This window comes from Haemaphysalis longicornis, unplaced genomic scaffold (assembly GCF_048455015.1).
Source record: "Haemaphysalis longicornis isolate Haplotype H1 unplaced genomic scaffold, Haemaphysalis longicornis Haplotype H1 scaffold_6, whole genome shotgun sequence".
Taxonomy (NCBI): Eukaryota; Metazoa; Arthropoda; class Arachnida; order Ixodida; family Ixodidae; genus Haemaphysalis; species Haemaphysalis longicornis.
This window is the reverse complement of record NW_027526407.1, coordinates 55,334,837-55,353,186: the sequence shown is the minus strand read 5'-3', so window position 1 is coordinate 55,353,186 and position 18,350 is coordinate 55,334,837. Positions and strand designations below refer to the sequence as shown.

The following is an 18,350-nucleotide window of genomic DNA, read 5'->3' as shown; positions in this document are numbered from 1 at the left end:
AATATCACACACGATTATGGTATGAAACATTCGTGCTTTCCAAGCTCGGTTCTGTGAGACATTCCATTGAAGCTCAACATCAGCTGATAATTTCCTTGAACTTGTGTCACCGATTGTTAAAACATCAATTTAAAAAGTCAGGAGCCACATCTCAGTACAGTTATAACTTTAGAGCTAGTTGATTACCCAAAACTTCGTAAAAAACCAATTATATGTTCACTTTGCCGAACTGCAGTACACATCCTTCGAGATTCACTGCAGAGCCTAACCATGCTGTGCAGTGAAAGCAATTAGGTGTGCAACACTTCAACCACACAAAACTTCCTTGAACCTTAAAACCCTTGGCTTCTTAGTATTGCATCAAACTTCCAATCAAGGTAGCTACCTGCAATGTTTAGTGCCTTATTCTTGAGCTGAGCAGGAAGGTTCAATATCAAGGAAGACCAAATGCAAAATGTATAGTTTCCTCCGTAATGCGGCTCATAATATAGTTCCCTCCGTACTGCGGCTCATAATCTACTTATAAAAGTTGGGTACCCAAGCCATTTATTTTCGTTTGCATTATTCTTTTTGCTTTACGGAAAAATATTCATATGGTACAGCACTTGCAAGGTTTGGTGGTATTTGGAGTTTTATAAACATACCTTTAGACTAAATGACCCCACATAGCAATAACAAGAACTGCAAACATCACAGAACAATGCATACAAGTTCCCTGGTGAAGCCCATGGTTGAAATGTAATGCCATTGTTCAGAAAACATTATTTTATCATGAGGCTAGCTTGTACATGGTGCCTTGCATTATGTCCCTGCCGGTGGATGTGGGGTCATTTGTCACTGTTGCAAATGAAAAGCCAACAGCCAGGGCCCATTAGTTTTGGCTAGTATTACGAGGTGCCTCACGGTAAGCATTCTACGTCGATAGACTTTTTTAGAGTTGACTAGAACTGAAATCAGCAAAAGATTCTCTACAAAACATTCATTCTATCCGCAGCTTTAGGGTTTGCTAATTTCCATAGTTGGGTTTCTTCTGCCTTTCTTAACAACATTTTTCTTTTGATAAGAAGGTGCACAACCAAAAGCAAAAAGCTTTTCTGTAAACCTTTGGTAGCTATATAATTGTTACAAAATATTTTACTCTAAATATGGCAGCTTAAACTGAGAATATTTGCATTTAAAAACATTAAAATAAGTTTAAATTGATCATAAATTTTTAGCTGTTTTTACGCAAAACTGTACATGGGATATGAAGTGCACCACAAGGAGGGCTTTGGATTAGCTTTAGCAAATTTGGGACATTTAAGGTGCACTGAAATCTCTACACATGCGCTTTTTCACTTTCTGTATCCACCAGGAAAATGGCTGCCAATTTAGACAGCGATTCTAAATAGTAGTTGACGTGCATTTTAAAATAATCACAAACATTATAGCCACAAAATTAATTTTTACAAGTTGTAGACATTGCCCGTTACACCAGACATTAGACTACACTGTCAAGAGCTTTGACATCTACAATGACGTCTACAAAGCAGGCTTATACTGGTAGAATGTTTCATACCATAATTACTGTGTGTTCAGAGCTCACGTGTGAAGTATGGATACTGCTGCTTCAGCAAGAACCGAGGATGAGCAAACTTCCTGGTTCTGAAAAAAAATAACAGAGGAAATGCCTTAAGCAGGATTCTGAAATGGGGTTGAATGAAACAAGAATGAACAAGAAATTCTTTCAAAACATGTAAAGCAATGCAAACAAATATTTATTTCAACTTATTTCTACAAAAGACCACCTCATGAAGACTGGTGGTGGGGTATTGGCTCAAAAAAAAAAAGCAGAGAGCACTTATACAAATGCTACAGGGAGCCTTCGCAGCCAACAATTGTTTGAACACACCTAAACTAATCACTGTTCAACAAACTCATAAAAAATGTTTGAATGCATAAAAAACCAGTGGTAAACACAGGAAACAGTTAAAACAGAATGACGGCACAAGTTTGTCCCGTCATTCTCTTCTGTGTCCTGGGTTTTCCTATGGTTTTTCATCCATTCAAACATGTACCAGCTAGCCCAGTCCAACGCCTTGGTATCATAAAAATATGGATAGTCAATACTTACAGAAAGTTGAAAAAAAAAAGAAAGTATAAAGTAGGTGACAAAATTAAAACGACAGCAAATTGGTTGGCTTTTAATTTTAAATGATAATATAAAAAATAATGGCATGAATGAAAGTGAGCAGCACGCGAAGTACCTTGTTGCTAGCCCGACATTCCACTTTGAAGCAAAATGTCCGCTTTCAACACTACATAGGCTAAACATGCAATGAGGCATTCCTTTAGGCACACAAAATATACCATAATTGTTAAAAAAGCTACGAATTAGTTGAAAAAACCTGACCACGACAAATTGGAATTAGTGACTAGATACAGTTTCAGAAATACATAGCGACATCATATAAAAATATATGGTTCCCATACAAAGATTGATCATAACAAAAATTCAGGACATTTATCAGACTGGCATCAATGTGCAAAGCAGCTTAATGAAGGAAGACGGTCTTCACTAAAAACATGTTAATATTGGGAGCTCATGTGCTTCCCTGCAAGTTGGGTGTGTAAACCCACTGACATCTTAACTAACCCGCCTGAATCATCACTTGATAGACATTGAGGAATTTTACGAATTGGTTTATTGTAGCCAGCTGTCTAGTTTATTTCCCTATTTTTCTTGGCATTTCGTGTCTAATTCTAAATTTGGTGACTAGATAGCTTTTACTATGGTCATGCACTGGTGACAACGAATATTTGATTTTACTTTAAAAAAATTTCAGTTTTGTTTTATTGCTCACCAGCCAACGATCTGAAATATCAGAGGTGCTTAAAACGTATGTTGGCATTTCCTTCCTGCAGTGTAGTACAACTAATCATGACTTTTACCATAATTTGTTCACAAATCGTAATATGTGGAAAGTATTCAGCTTAATGAAAATGTCATTTCAGAAGCATGCACAATCAACAAGGCCTCAATGACTCTCATGACGTGGTCCACTTGTTTCTGTCACAAATAACCTGAGTGCAGACACATTCCACCGAAGACGAAGGTAACATGCCCTCTTGGGTGATGAATATTTAAAAAGCCTTACGAGTAAATTTGCTGCTGAGCACGTGAAATTGTGGCATTAAAACAAAAGATCCCTCTGCGGCATCTTTCACTTGGAGGAGCGCTTGACCACAAACTTTGAGAAGCTGGAAAATGCTCCATGAACCGCTCCAGCCAGCAGAAACGATGCAGGACACAAGTTGGTAGGCGGACCGTTGGCATCCTGCGATTGTGAAGATATTTCTGTTTAGTAGATGCTCTTCTTTTTGTACCACTGTTTATTTCACCTTTAACAAGCAGCTGAACTCCTTAACGTTCGCATAATAAAATGCTGCAATGCGGAACAGTTAGCAGGGTTACCTCAATTTTGCTTTTCTACGAATTAACACAATGTAGGTAATCTGCACACAACTACAATCAAACTACAATTTTCACCTACTTCACTGCTAACATCAGCGTTTGACTGCTCAAGCACAAATACAGGTTAGACATGTGAGCAATCTGCTAAACGTATCCCCACAAACTGAACAATCAGGCATCAGAAATCGGCAAGGAAGGAGGTGTCACGTTTAAATGGCACTTTTTTTGTTCAAAACATAAACAACACCTGGAAGCTTGAAGCGTGAGAGGGGGTCTTTCACGCTGACAATGTCAGAACATAGCTTGCTAGTGGGCACCTGCACGATGTGCACAATGTGTTTCTTGAAAATGCGTGCGAAAGTTTGATTGATGTGTAGGACGAGAATTGCAGCACGTTTTGACACAGGCCTTGTGGACGCTTCTGCCTGCTAATGTCAATGTGGATTCTTGCTAGTCGCCCTCTTCGCTTCTTTCTGAATATAATGCTTTAGGCATTATATTCAGGACAACGACTGCATCAAAACGTGCAGCAATTACCTACGTCCCACACATCGGTGAAACTCTCGCACACATTTTCAAGACACGCAGTGCATACATTGTGCATGTGCCCACTAGCAAGCTGCGTTCTGACATTGTCAGCGTGAGAGACCCCCTCTCACGCTCCAAGCTTCCGGGTATTGTTTATTAGATTCCATGCGCTGAATGCAAATCAGTGTACATTGGCGAAACGGGCAATCTGCACAGAAGATTAATGCAGCACTGGAACGAAGTGAACAAGGGCCATGCAAAAACAAGTCCACTGGCAGAGCACCGTGAGAGGACGGGACACGTGGTCGACTGGAACAAGACAAAATTACTGACAACTGAGTGCAATCTATCTTCTCGATTACTGCTCGAGTCCCTCATTGTTCAGACGACGCCCAACATTATCAACATAATGAATGGCAATCTGCACCATATCTATGCAAACTCATTGCGCCGCGTAATGCCCAATATATAGCTTCGTTTTCCACGACACAAGCTCACCGTGAACAAGCAACAAACCGTTAAATGGCTTTCTTGACTTGGTCAGTGACCTACGTTTCATCACTGCAATAATGCTTTTACCTGCCTACACGGCATTCCGTCAAACACTGGACTACACCACATGAGCCATTGGCGTTCTTAACCTGCACCAGAGTATATAACCTTTCACTACTGCTATGAGATAGACCCATAAACGCACTTCAATATGGCCTTTATATTTAGCTCTTGGAAACATTATGTATAATTTTACCTTTAAGTTGCACCTGCTACAGCAGCTGGTACTATACCAAAAACATGAAAAAAAAAAACGGTGGTTTAACACGCCAAAGCTACACTTGGGATATGGGGAGCACTGTAGGGGAAGGCTTCGCATTAATTTTGACCATCTGGGTATTTTTGTGCGCATCGAAATCTCCAAACACGGGCGTCTTTACGTGTTGCCTCCATCTGAAAAGCGGCTACACCAAGCGGTATCTAACCGACATTCGCCTCCACAGCACACCACCCTAGCCACGGCAGTGGGTTAAACATAAGAAATAAAGCGAGTTTTGGAGTGCAAATGAAAATATTAATCACACGTCTTATTTTCCCAATCGATGTACCTTTTGAAATCCACCATGCAATCCCCCCTCCCCTACCGGCCTACCAAAACACCTTTGTCTCAAGAGGTAATCAGGCTGTTGTTAATGAAGTAAGTATTTACAATCCGAGACTTGCCACCGTTAAAGTCATGCACTTTGTTTTAGAGATAAGCGACATTAGCCATTTGCAGCACCAGGAGTTAATTGTGTTAAGATCAGATTGAAAGCATTGACGGTAGTAGTTGAAAGAAATTGTGTGATAAATTACAACATCATCTGCAAATAGACCTACATGGGAGGATATGCAACATGGAAGATAGACCAAGCAACCTGCCTGGGGGGACAACAAAGTGGCATGAGCAAAAGAAGTATATAGTTATTAGAAGTAAACTGCATTTGAGAAGAATGAAAATCTTTTGCTCAAGTGAGGACATTAGGGTGAAGTTTGAGAAGTAGTCTGTGGTGTGCAATGCGATTGAATGCTTTAGAAAAATCGAGAAAAACTACCGCAGTTTGTAAGCCTGTGGTAATGGATCAATGTAGATCGTGAACAAATCCTGAAAGTTGTGTTTCTCAAGTAACCCTTGTGAAAACCGTGGTGATACTCGAATGTGATATTGTGATTTTATAAATAATTAGCGACCTGAGAGTGGATGAAATGTTTCCTGACCTTGCATATGGTGCTTGTTAGGGAAATTTAATGGTGAAGTACCGTCTCCTGATTTAAAGAATGGTGCTACCTCGACTATCTTCCAACCATTGAGATTAGTGCCTGTCATGAGAGACTGCGAAAAAAGCGCTGTCAGAATTCTACAGACTGCGGGATGTACTTTTCGGTATAGTATGATTATTACCAGTATGATCTGAAGTAGACCAGTTTGTATTGCAAGTTTAAAACCATATCGAAAGATCCTAAATGTTTGCTTGGCTTGATTACATACGAATACTTGCTTCAAAGTCAGTTCAATTTCTCTTCTTGCCCTTTAGTCGTCAGCCCCAGATTCTCTTCAATACCTCTGCTAAGCAATGACACGCTCCATACGCACAGCACTGCTAACAGGTATACATCATGGCAAGTTCCACAACATGCAATAACTAACCTGAAAATACATAATCGGTGGGTGCACCGATATGGCAGCAGCGCCTGGACCGATGTGTCGAGCAAATGCGCTGACTTCTGAACGGGTGGTCCAAGCGGCCAGATGACGGATGAATGACCATTCCTGGCGGCAAAGCGTACGGAGCACCAACGAAAGGCCAGGCAGTACTTGGGTACAGCAGGTGCAGTGTCGGTTGGCCAAGGGAGGCCCTGGCAAAGCCTTTGAAACTGGACTGGAAGGCAGCTGACCCAGGACAGCCAGCAGCAGCACCTGCAGGTGCATAATCTGTGAGTGTGCTGACACTTGTTGAAATACAAGAAGAGCACACACAAAGCACGAATGCTTACATCAAGTAGATTTTTAATCGTTTAAAGACAGTAACCTCCAAGGCACTAATAAGAACATTCCCGGAACACCCCAAGTGAAATTTAGGTCACAGTAAGAATGTATTTATTAGACCCGCAGGTACTGTGAGTGGGGTATGCATGATATATGCAAAGCTAGCTACTGAGCTAATTTGCATGGAACACATGCTAGCAGCTCATCTGTATCCCTTGCTTTCAATCGGAACTGGTGTGTGATAGTTGAGGCTCCTCCATTTCAATGTCTGACTTGTATCTGCACGTTCAATTCTCCAATATAAATCGAGTTGAGTGAGTGCCTACAGCTTTCTTGTTAGTCTCTGTATGGCCTGCGGTTTTGCGAAAATGAGAACTTGCGAATTGGCTCAATTTTCTGCACTAATTTAAACAATACATATGCCTCTGATATCAAGCCCCAGACTTCCCGAGAGCTACTCTGACAGAATCGGCAGGCGCCTCGTAGGCGTTGTGAAATCTCCCCCACTACCCCGAGACTATGCTAACTCCCTGCGAGGCCACATGCGCGCATTTCACCTTCAATTTGCACGTATGTGAATTCTATACCTCTATGAACTCTCAGACGGGCGTCGTCATATTCGTGCCGGACTCGTGAAACTCGGCAACGTAAATTACCGCACTCGCTCGCTGGCGCGCGGCCCGAACTCTCTCACCGTTTCCGGCCCTTGCATACTATTTTCTCCACCTTGCACTTTGTAAATTCTCATGTTTAACTACACCTCGTGCGCCCTCATCTCTTGCCTGCTTTTCTTCCAGCACAACTCCGTCAGCACCCGGTCGACGCGTACGCTGTCGGGGCGCGTTGGCGAGCGAGTACGGCAATTTCGCTGTTGTCGAGCTTCACGAGAACAGCACACATATCGCGGCCCGAAGACCGCGAGGCGTACGGTCGCCGGTCTCGCGAGCGCAATAGCTGCGAAGCGCACTGCGCGGAATTCGTGAAGGGGGGGGGTGAGAGATTTCACAACCCCTACGAGACGCCAGCCGTGGAATCACGTGTACGCGTTTTCACATGCACTTCCAGGGAACCTCCTGTTCATGTTATTTCTTGGTATACCGCGGGTATTCACGAGGGAGGACTAATCACAGCGTTGTGCCACTCACGCGAAATTGCGACTGCGATCTGCAACCGCAAAGGCACTGTTTGAGAGACACATAAACAAACGCCCCGGTGTTAAAGAGCCTTGCCTGATGTGAAATTATTAGCAGCCGTGTACCATAGCGCGAGCATCGTAGCCAAGGTCTAGCTTCAGCGTAAATTGATGCTGACTTCTGCGGAAACGGTGGACTGGGCGCCAAACAAGTATACTAACTCACGTAGGCTCTCAGAGCAAACGAGCTGGGGGTCTAGCGAATTACTGACCCATAAACACCAGAACTCATTCCAACCAAATACAGAATAATAAAAAATGCGTACTTACCCGAGCAAAAACGATGTTTCCAACGTAAAATTCTCCATCACTGTCGTCTTCATCTCGCGGACACACGAACACGCTTTGTTCTGATGCAATGTCATCCACTTTTGACGCGCAGTATTTTATCCGGCGATGATCGTTCTTCCGGGGTCCCCATGTTCAACACACGCGTAGGTTAGAAGGGTAGACATCACCCATAAAGCTTCTATAACTATGATTTAAGCTTGAAATAGATAAAACAGATTAAATCACGCCACCAACCACTCGGCACAAAACGCCATGAAAAAACCCACACAAAAGTGAGAGATAGTTGCCAGACTTCAAATTCAGCACCTCTATGTTTGACAAAAATTGTGTTACTACTGTAATGTTGGTAATTATCTTTCTGCTTTCAAAGTCTGAAATGTTTATAACTTAAATTTAAGGTTTTTAAACACAAAAAGTGAATACACATAAAGTAATTGACATATATACTGATATTGTAAAGAGGTTTGACGTTTGTTTTGGTTTTGTTTTCACGGCGGGCTTCTCAAGAGAGAACGTGCGAGAAAACGAGCTACTTTGGGTTTAGGAAGAGGGCGGTAAATGTCGGCGTGATAGAAAGCAAGGAACAGGTGCTTACCCTGGTCGTTAAAAAAGGAGCTAATAAAACCCTCACGTAAAAAAAAACAAAAAAAAAACACGTTCGACGAGGAATCGAACCATTGACCTACAAAACAGTAAACGGACGCGTTAACAAACAGCCATGTCGGCGGGCGGTGTCCGAGGCGCCTAAAACAACTCTATACTTACGTAAGTTGTCAACGAATATTGTTGCTTGTGTCTAGTCATCGCCTCCTTTAACGATGGTCTAGTTTATGCTGCATTTTTGAAATTCTGGCTGTCCTAACGCTTGTTTCTCACGCACCGGTCTTGCAGACGAGGCCGCATTGCTAGCGCTGCAAGCATAGAGATAATATACTGACTCTAGAGGGAAAGCGCGCCGCTGAGCCAATGCATTGGAACCGTACGACATACAGTGGCAGACATGATACAACGATTTGAATGTTGCCAGCTGAGCTTTTGTTTACTAAAAACGGCGAAAGCGATGGGTTGTAATCTGGCAACGTGCTACTGTGGCGTTTCCGCGTCCGGCTAGCGAAGCATGCCGGGATTAATTGTAACATGGCGGCCCGCTGGCCAGGCGGATTTTGTGTAGGCGGCGTCGATAGCATTGCGTTGTTTATCTCCTGTGGGTAGGTAACCAACGTGTTTTTGGTTTAGCGTGTGACTTATATGTACTGAGACTATCTGAGCAAGATGTGGCAACGCTCACACAACACTTGCGCGCAAGCTCGAATACGACTGATCGCATGCGCGAGGACGCCAAGGAATCACCTGATCCGTACTGGGGCGCACAGAAAAGTGGATCATAGAGAAATAAAAAACCAGTATTTCTTTCTCTATGAGTGGATCTCCATCATGATCTCCGTGCATTTTTGCGCTGTGCCGCTTTATTTGCCATTCTGTGACATTTTGCGAGTCGCTCAATGCTTTTCAAACGAAGTGAAGTGAACTGTGGCTTTAGCTGAATGTGAAACCTTTATTGACACACGCACAAAAAAAAAAAAAAAAACGTTATCGCATGGGCCAACGCTGATACTGCCGGTGAGTCGCGGCCCTTTGAGGCACGGGAACGAAAGAGCGCGGTCGATCGCAGGCAACGGAGTGGTAGAATGCATGCCAAGGGAGTATGCGAAATACAGTCAGCGGCGTGTCCCGTTTTCCTTTCTGTCTGTATTCGTCAAGTTCTAGCTGCTTTCCACCACTTCAAAGGAAAAGATTGCGGGACTGAATGGGCAGTATTGAATTGGCAGTAATTTGCCGCACAGAGCGCGCGAGGAGAGAACATTGACTTATTGTGACTGCTTAAAAAAGAAACCGCGTTTCGTTACCTATTTTTTCGTTCTCCTTCACGAACGTTTGCGCGAAAGTTCGAAGCACGGAGAGCTGTATGAAGTTCCACGAATAAAACGACTGAAACGGAACGATTATAAAAGCTCCTTTTATTTCTCTTCCAACGGGAACGATCGCTGGCTGCCACTCCGTAGCCTGTAGTGAAACTGCGGTAGTCAAGGTCAGATGGGAATCGCTGTTCCGGCGTCAGTTCAGGGGCAATAGATAAGGTGCTTAACGTGGAGACACGAATGACAGCCTCGCAAGCACCTGTGGAGGCACTTGCTCATCGCGTGCATCCGAGTTGTACCAGTTGTACAAGTTTTGCACGCACGCAGATCTCAGCTGGAGACTGCACACACACATTGCGCAAGTCAGGCGCAAGGGCCTCGCCACTTCCTAGCACACTTAAAGAAAATCGAAACCAAAACTGAACTACACTCTTACTCTTTGTTCGCTAATTAGAGCTTATATTTACACTAAAATGTTTTAAAGAGCTAGTTTTAATTTCTGAGGCAATTATTTGTAACTACTTTGCTTCAGTTCTTTGTTTTAGTTAAATAATTACGGTACGTCTTTTTAGAGGGCTGAATACAATTGCTCTGGAAACCATGGGAATTGTATCATGTCAGCGCCCACGATTCGTACGGTCTCGGAGCTCGCTTTACCCCCCTGGCTGCAAGCGATTGAGCCAAAGCTCCATTATTTGACTCAAGAAAAGCTATCGCAGTCAACCCGACCTTTTCTGCGCAAGCCACGGCAGCCACGAAATAAATGGAATGTGCCGTTAGAATTATGGCGTTGATAACGCTTGTTTGACCGGCACCGTCTTGCAGACAAGCAACGTCGCTCTAATACTACAAGCGATGTCACTCCTGGCATGTCAGGCGCATCAAACCCATCGTGTAAAACGACTGCTAACAGTGCGAAAACCTCTGAGTTTGTAACAAGTGGGGATTTGCGGTGGCGGTGACGTAATAGGTACAGCAAGCAGGTAGGCAGAACAGCAGCGTAGGGTTAACCTTTCCCCGAAAAAAAAAAACGGGCCTTCCGGGGGGGGGGGGGGGGGGGGGAGGGGGGATTGTGTTGAAAAAAGACGCCATGTTTTTTAACATGCAGTGCCATTTATTGTAGTGTTTTCTTAGAGAGACATCAACATAACGTTTGTACTGAAAGTGATTGAGAGCTTGGTTAATCGCTCTGCATGTGCTTCACTGAAAAGTAACCGCAATTGCTGACCGCGGCGGTAGAATTTCGTTATTTTGTTCTTCCCTTAGGTCCCCCTCCATCTGAGGCAGCGCGCTCGCCCGCGTATTTTCTCTGCTCGCGTGTCTTTGCGCAGCTTGTCGACATAGGCGTGCGCAGAGTTCTCAATTTGGGGGAGCAAAGTCTTACCGCTGCGCCCCCCCCCCCCCCAGAGCAACTCCCGACCTCTTCTCACTGAAGGCCTTGCGGTGCGAACGCAGTGCAAAGAGGGATGGTTATAAAATTTTTATTTCAATGTGATGAAATTGCAACACACACAAAATATTTCTGAGCAGAAATTTTACTTTCATGTGTTACATCGGCAAGGCATGGGGCAAATTTGGCGCCCCCTTCAGATGATTAGGGGGGGCGGCCGCCCCCCTGCCCCCCCTGTGCGCACGCCTATGCTTGTCGAAATGTATTTATCGTCTTAGTTGTTGAATTGACGCTTATAAAACGCCAAAACGGGCATAATCACGGCACAAAAGCCAAAAAACCGGCTGATGACGGCTGGTTTTAGATATGGACCGGCAACCGGCCCGCTGTTTAAAAAACCGGTCGGGCCGGTCCAAAACCAGGAAGGTGGCAACCCTACGGCAGCGACGAGCGAAAATGATTTTACACGACCGCCCCCGTCAGCCTGCGCAAAAAAGGAAGATAGAACCCCTGCATACACGCCCTCGAAGAAAGCTGTACAGCCGATTCAGTTTGTTGTGGACGAAGAGCAACCGAGGCTGCAGCCACAAACGATTGCGCTTGCCGTGGTATGAGCCAAAGCATATCTTCACATAGTTATGTTATCGTCCGTCTGACTGTTACTTACTGAAGGGAAAATTCAGAACACAAACGTTGACGTCTAGCGTCTATGCCAGACATAGACGCTGCTGTTTAGGCCCTAAAAACCACCTACAGGGCGTCTGTCGGTTCTGTCTGATGGCGCGCTCGCGCCGCTGATTACGAACGAGGCGTCTGTTGGCGTTGACTTATCGTGTTGGCGAGCCGGTAAACGCCATCACGGTTAAACTCCCTGTTGGAAGACTACGCTGTTGGGACGATAGAGTGCCGACAGAGCTTCTTATTGGCCCCACAAACGCCATCAAGGTTAAACTCCCTGTTGGAAGACTAGGCTATTGGAACGATAGAGTGCCGACAGAACTTCGTATTGGCCCCACAGGCGTGCTGTGAGCCCAACAAGAAAGTCTTGTTGGAATTTTTGCCCGGGGCATAATAATACGGGAACAAATTCTTAGGTAAATTCGATTTCGTTGAGGACACCGATGCCTCGCGTAAAAGTTTTATTTATAGGACTACAAGAGGTATTTTGTAGGATTCCCTTCCCGTGCACCCAGACATCGAAACGAACCTTGTGATACACTCGAAGCAGTAGATTAGTGCAGAGTGGAATTTAAACATTCAGCACGTTTTGTTCAATTTACGAACAGCAATTTTAGAGCCTTTCCCCTGGTCTATGTGGAGAGTTCATATTTATTCTCTCAACGGGCGGTGAAATAGTGCAATGTGCGGTTTAAACATTCAGCCTGTTTTTGTGCAATTTTGCATGCTTGCATTCACACACCGTTCTTTTAGGCACCCTAACGATAAGGTGCCGTGGTAACACCCCAATCGAGAAGAAATACTTTTTAGCACCCCTTTAACGGTCGTAGCACCCTATGAAACTGTTGATTACACCCCTGAATTTTGGCACCCTCGAGGTGGGGTGCCCGAGCAATATTTGGGTGCTTGAAAGGTGCAAAAAGGGTGCAAAATGTTCAGTACACCCTCCTTGCACCTTAAAGGGTGTAAACGTGTTAAGATTTACACCCCTTAATATGTGGCACCCTCATGATTGGGTGCTGGAGCAATGTTTTAGTCCTTAAAAGGTGCAAAAAGGGTGCAAAATGTTGAGTGCACCCTTTTAGCACCTTTAAGGGTGTTAAAAAGTTTAGTAATCACTCAATCTCTTTACCGGTATTGACGTTATTCGACCGTTTGTACGACGTCACTGAGGCCACGTAGCGGCTGTTGGCCGGTTTTCCTTCAGTTGAAGCAATGAACGCTTTTCGATAGCAACTTTAAAAATAAAGCCACAAAAACAAAGCAGAAACGGGAGGCGTATCTGGTGCGATGAGCAAATCACGCAGTTCCGATCCGTGCTGGCGATAGCTGTAGCTTTTGCAGTGCTTCCAGACGCGAAGGAAGGAGTGAAAGTGTTTATCGGATGTGTCGCCGAGTCCCTTTAAGAGCTTCAAGCCTACAACTCTTGTCTGCTATAAGTTCTTCAGGCGAGCACACATTAGCCTAGAAGAGGCTCATGCCTCGTCATGTCAACCTTACACTTGCAACGGCTTCCCCTACCCACTTTAATGTATAATTAGGATTGTTTCTGTCGGGTAAAACCCGCTTTTACCCGATTCTTACACCCCGAACATGCTTCAGGACATTCGGCTTAAACCCGATTTCTCCACGGATAAATTTTTTCAAAGAAGCGATCTGCACAATCGTGGCCTGACGGTCTGCCGTTCTCAACCAGCACTTGCTAGAAGCAAGCCCCACAAACACAGCTTCCGAAGTCATTTCGTATTGGCATGGCTCTACCGCTCGCTACCTTTGGCTGGCAAATGCTGCACTAACATTGTTGTGCCTAGCTGATGGGAGCTGTGATGTCGAGAGCTTTCTCCCAGGTGAGATACGTTCAGCGATCAGACAGGTCTCTATAATGAAGACCGCCATGTTGCACAAGCAGACGACAATGTACATAAACAAGGATGAGTGAAAAATGAATGACCAGCTTTCCATGAATAAAATGTTTCATTTCTTAAAAGTTACCAATGTTCTTTACTGTCACCATTACTAATTCGTTTCCAAAGAAGAGCTAAATTTCGGAGAGCATTTTCTAGAAAACCCTGACGACCCTCCATTTAATACATTAAAATAAACACCAATATTAACGCGTTAGAGTTAAGAAGCCTGTGATACCCTATAAAGTAAACTGTGAGTATTAAAATAAACGTAGTACACCCATCGATTTAATCAGAAAAAACCCGAATTTCGGAACGTTTTCGCGAAAACACCCGATTTCTACGCGAATATCAGTTCGAGAAATATGGCCCGCGATTTGTACCTCCGATTTTGAAAAAAAATATAAAAGCCGAGAACGAACAACCCTATGTATAATATAAAACTTCACTATACGAACATGAGGTGGCCCAGCATGAACACTGGGAAACAAATAAGCACGTGAGCCATGAGAGGATTTTGTATGCCTCACTCTTAGAGACCACACTCCGCGTGCTCATACAGGCGGAAAGGCCAATTCATGCCCGGACGGTTCACAGCTCGCCACTACTTGTCCCGGTCCAAGCGCGATGCGCGATATACGCAAGAAAAGCACAGATATACAATAAAAGTAAAGGACGGGAAGACGCGAGAGAGGAAGTTAGAGAGAGAGAGAGAGAGAGAGAGAAGGTTATAGCACGACTTCTGTTTGGACGGCGTATACCTGACAGGCACGTACTCAAGCAGCCGCGGGGACAAGCGCTCTCTTGCTCGTTTGTATACGGATGCGTCATCCCGTGAGACGCAGAGTCGCCTTGAAGATTACGGGAGCGGAACGCGGTTGATGCACCTGCGGAGGAGTGCTACGCACCGCACTCTGCACGACAACATCCCCCCAACGTCGTCTGCGGTGGACGCACTTATGTATCAAGAGATGTCCCGCACTCACGAGAACACACGGAATGAAGGAATGCACGCACAGCCCGTCACACGCCTGTCCCCCCCGCGCAAAAACAACAGACCCTCCTCGCATCCCCGTTCACCTTTCACGGCCCGACGTGGGCAGGCATGCATGAATGTTGGTTGGTTGCGTGCGTAAAACCCAAAAGGGTCTTCAAGAGGAGGGAACAGCGGCTTCAACGTGCGTAAGATGACTGTCGGAGTGAACCGGTCGGTCGCACCGAGCCACTGTTACCATCGGAAAATAACCCTGTGTACTTGAGAGATCAAATAATTCTCAATTCAGACTTTTATTGACTAGCATCGAATCAAATGCGATGTCCTAGCGGCGTTCTGAGAAAGAATGCCTGAGCGCATGCGTTTGAAGCAGGATACAGTGCTCCGGATCAAGGCTTTATGGGCGAAGCGATAGTGAGTGGACCCCACTTGGAGTCAAATTTCTGAGCTGTTTGTTAGTTTTCTTAAACCTGTTAACATTCCTGTGACTTCCTACTGCGTACCTCACGGGCTTAAAAACCATCGTGCACAAATACGAATTGTTTTGCAAATACATACAAATCTTCACAACGGCCTAGTTTGCTTGCTTTAGAAATACGTGAATTCTGTACTGAAATAAATGCACAAAACTCCCACACGCTAGACAGCTAACGTCATATATGGAAAACTTGATAAACCACGTCAGCGCTCGCCCTGTCTGGTTCTTTTCTTTGGGGTCCTGTTTTAACGCGCTGTTTCCAAATAACCATGTCGCAATACCAACTCGCCCAACTCTCTATCCTGCTGCAGTTGATAAACCAGAATGTGCTTTTTGTTTATTTTTTATTTCAGCACAGAAGTGATACATTTCTAAAAGAATCAAGCTAGGCCAATAAAAACGTTTCTACGAATTTCTAAACTTTATACTATCGGTACGTGATGCTTTTTAAGCCTGTGGGTGATGCATTCGTAAGTCCCACAGGAATGTGATCACGTGAGTCCCCCTTAAGGCTTCATCAAGCCACCAATTCCCGATTTACGCCTAGGAAGGAACTCAGTGGCGTTGTCTTGGAACTAAACGTAGTATAAAAGGGTTTCCGGCCAATCGACAGCTCCCGACGTGCCGTAGACAATCCAGTCCCAACGGCGGGCGATTAAGCAATTCTTAACATCATGCAGTCGGAGTGGCCCTGGGAACGCTCTTCCATCGATGGACACACGTACTGCACACAATTATACAGGAGAAAGAACAGTAATATTTCCTCGCCTCGTTCATTAAAAATACATTTTTTGTTTGTTACTTCCATTGAACGTTGCGAGCCGACTCGGAAGTTCAACTGCATCACTGCGGTCTACCGCTTTCAGTTAAATTTCCAGGCACGTAAAGTTTTTGTTAAACCGCAATATGTGGGGTGTTCGATGGCTCTAGAAATTGTATGTAATTTTGTCGTAACGGGTTGCTTCCCAGCGAAATGCGTCCAACGGCTTCGACGTTTCTGCAGTCTGATGGAGCCACCTCCAAAGTTCCCTCACCCTCACCTATTATCATAACAAACACTACAACACGCTCAAGAGTTTCTTAAAGCGAATCTTTATATGTTCTGTTGTTTGTAGTTTTAGAACCGAGATGAATCGGAAAGATTCCCTTAATTCTTCTTACATTTCCTTGAAACTTGTCATGGTAACGTTTTATTTTCTCCGGCGCTCGGCCATGGCAATCGCCACAGTAACGTGCGCGTCTTAAACCACGAACTCGTTCTAGTATGAACCTTTGTCCTCGCCCTGGAGTGACCATTTTATCGTTGCGCTGTGTTATAATATTATTATAACACAGCTATAATATTATTGGTGCATTCGACAGGACAAATCTAAGCGCGCATGTGCAGCAGTGTTCAGAAGATGTCAAAATGCTCTCAATGCCTAAAGAATAAAGAAGTCGTCCTTCGCAACTTCTTCGTTAGGAGAGCAGATATTTTACCATTCGTCTGTGCTAGCTCCGATTTAAAGGGACCCTGCAACACTTCCGATAAACGCTTTCAGTCTTTCCTTCGCGTCTGGAAGCACTGTGAAAGCTACAGTTATCGTCAGCACGGAGCGGCACTGCGTGATTTGCTAGTCGCAGCAGACCCGCCTTTCCTTAATACTTAGCTTTTGTGTTTTTTTCCCTAAAGTGGCTATGGAAAGTGTTTATTGCTGCAACTGAAAGGGCGCCGGCCAATAGCTCTTGCATTGCTTTAATGACGTAACTTGAGCGCTTGGAGAACGCCAGGACAGAGAAAAAGATAAAAGAAATTTTGAGCAAGTTTCCAAGTTCCCTGATGAGCATCATAGAGCAGCAGTTTTTGACCGAGGTACTTTGTGACCCCCTAATCTAAGTGCTGGATATGTATACGTTCTGAAAGCGTTTCGGAGTATTGCAGGCTCCCTTTAAGTGGTTCACTCGATACGACGATCAAATTGCGCATGCGCAGCGCAGTCCAGAGCATGCGAGGATGTTTTCAATGCCCGACTAATGAAACGGGCGGGTGGACGAGACGACACAGGTCCACAAAACGGGTCCAGAAAGTATTCTCGCTGCACTAGCCAAAAGCACACCTCGCGGACCCCGCTGCCAGATAAGTCGAGTCGGCCTGCTTGCATGCCCAACGCGCAGGTCACACGTACGCGAGCGAGGTGGGCATGAACAATGGGCACTCAGACGCGACACACCGCAGGGCCCCGTCCCACGAGGTGACTTCGCCGCATGGGGCCGCCGACAAGCTTTCGTGGCTGCCCCGAACATTAACTAGAGCCTAAAAGGACGCTGTTCGACCACTTCTGAGAAGTTGGACACCCCAACGTTTCTGTTCTAAACGAAGGAGAAACCAAAAACTCAAATCCCATCCGTCTGACGACACCGTTGGTTGAAAAGCAAAGATTAGTGAGCTCCGCCCCTTGTGGGGTTCCTTTGGATGGAAGTTCAACCGTGTCAGTATGCCTTGGTGAGATCTAAAGCAAGAATGTGGTGCCCTTACCTCTCCTCGTCACATCCTGTAGAGATGTCCTAAATACCCGTTTCCTCCAATTTCTTGTTAATAGCAGTGGAAGAAGGTTTTGGGGAGATGAGACCCAGAGGTGCAAACCGCCATGGTCAACAGAGCTACCTAAGTCACCACCCGGTACAATCTGAGGTCCACTACAGCCCCTTCGACCACAGAACGCTCCATAAAGTCTCTCTCTCTCTCCCTCTCTATCTATCTATCTATCTATCTATCTATCTATCTATCTATCTATCTATCTATCTATCTATCTATCTATCTATCTATCTATCTATCTATCTATCTATCTATCTATCTATCTATCTATCCCTCTCTCTCTCTCTCTCTCTCTCTCTCTCTCTCTCTCTCTCTCTCTCTCTCTCTCTCTCTCTCATGCGTGAGAAAATCCAATGGTGAAGTGCCAAAGTCAGGGCGCGGCAATCAAAGATCAAAGTCAGAGCGTAAAGGACCAAAGTGCAAAGTGCC

General features: G+C 44.8%; 1 long non-coding RNA gene across 1 annotated transcript; it reads right to left on the bottom strand.

The window, feature by feature from the left end:
• Nucleotides 1-1,736: 1,736 nt before the first annotated feature.
• On the bottom strand, nt 1,737-8,230 carry LOC144142726 (uncharacterized). Its single transcript, XR_013317039.1, has 3 exons — nt 7,963-8,230; nt 6,162-6,431; nt 1,737-3,317 (listed from the first exon to the last, which is right to left on the bottom strand). It is a non-coding gene; the product is annotated as an uncharacterized LOC144142726 (long non-coding RNA).
• Between the last annotated feature and the right edge of the window lie 10,120 nt (nt 8,231-18,350).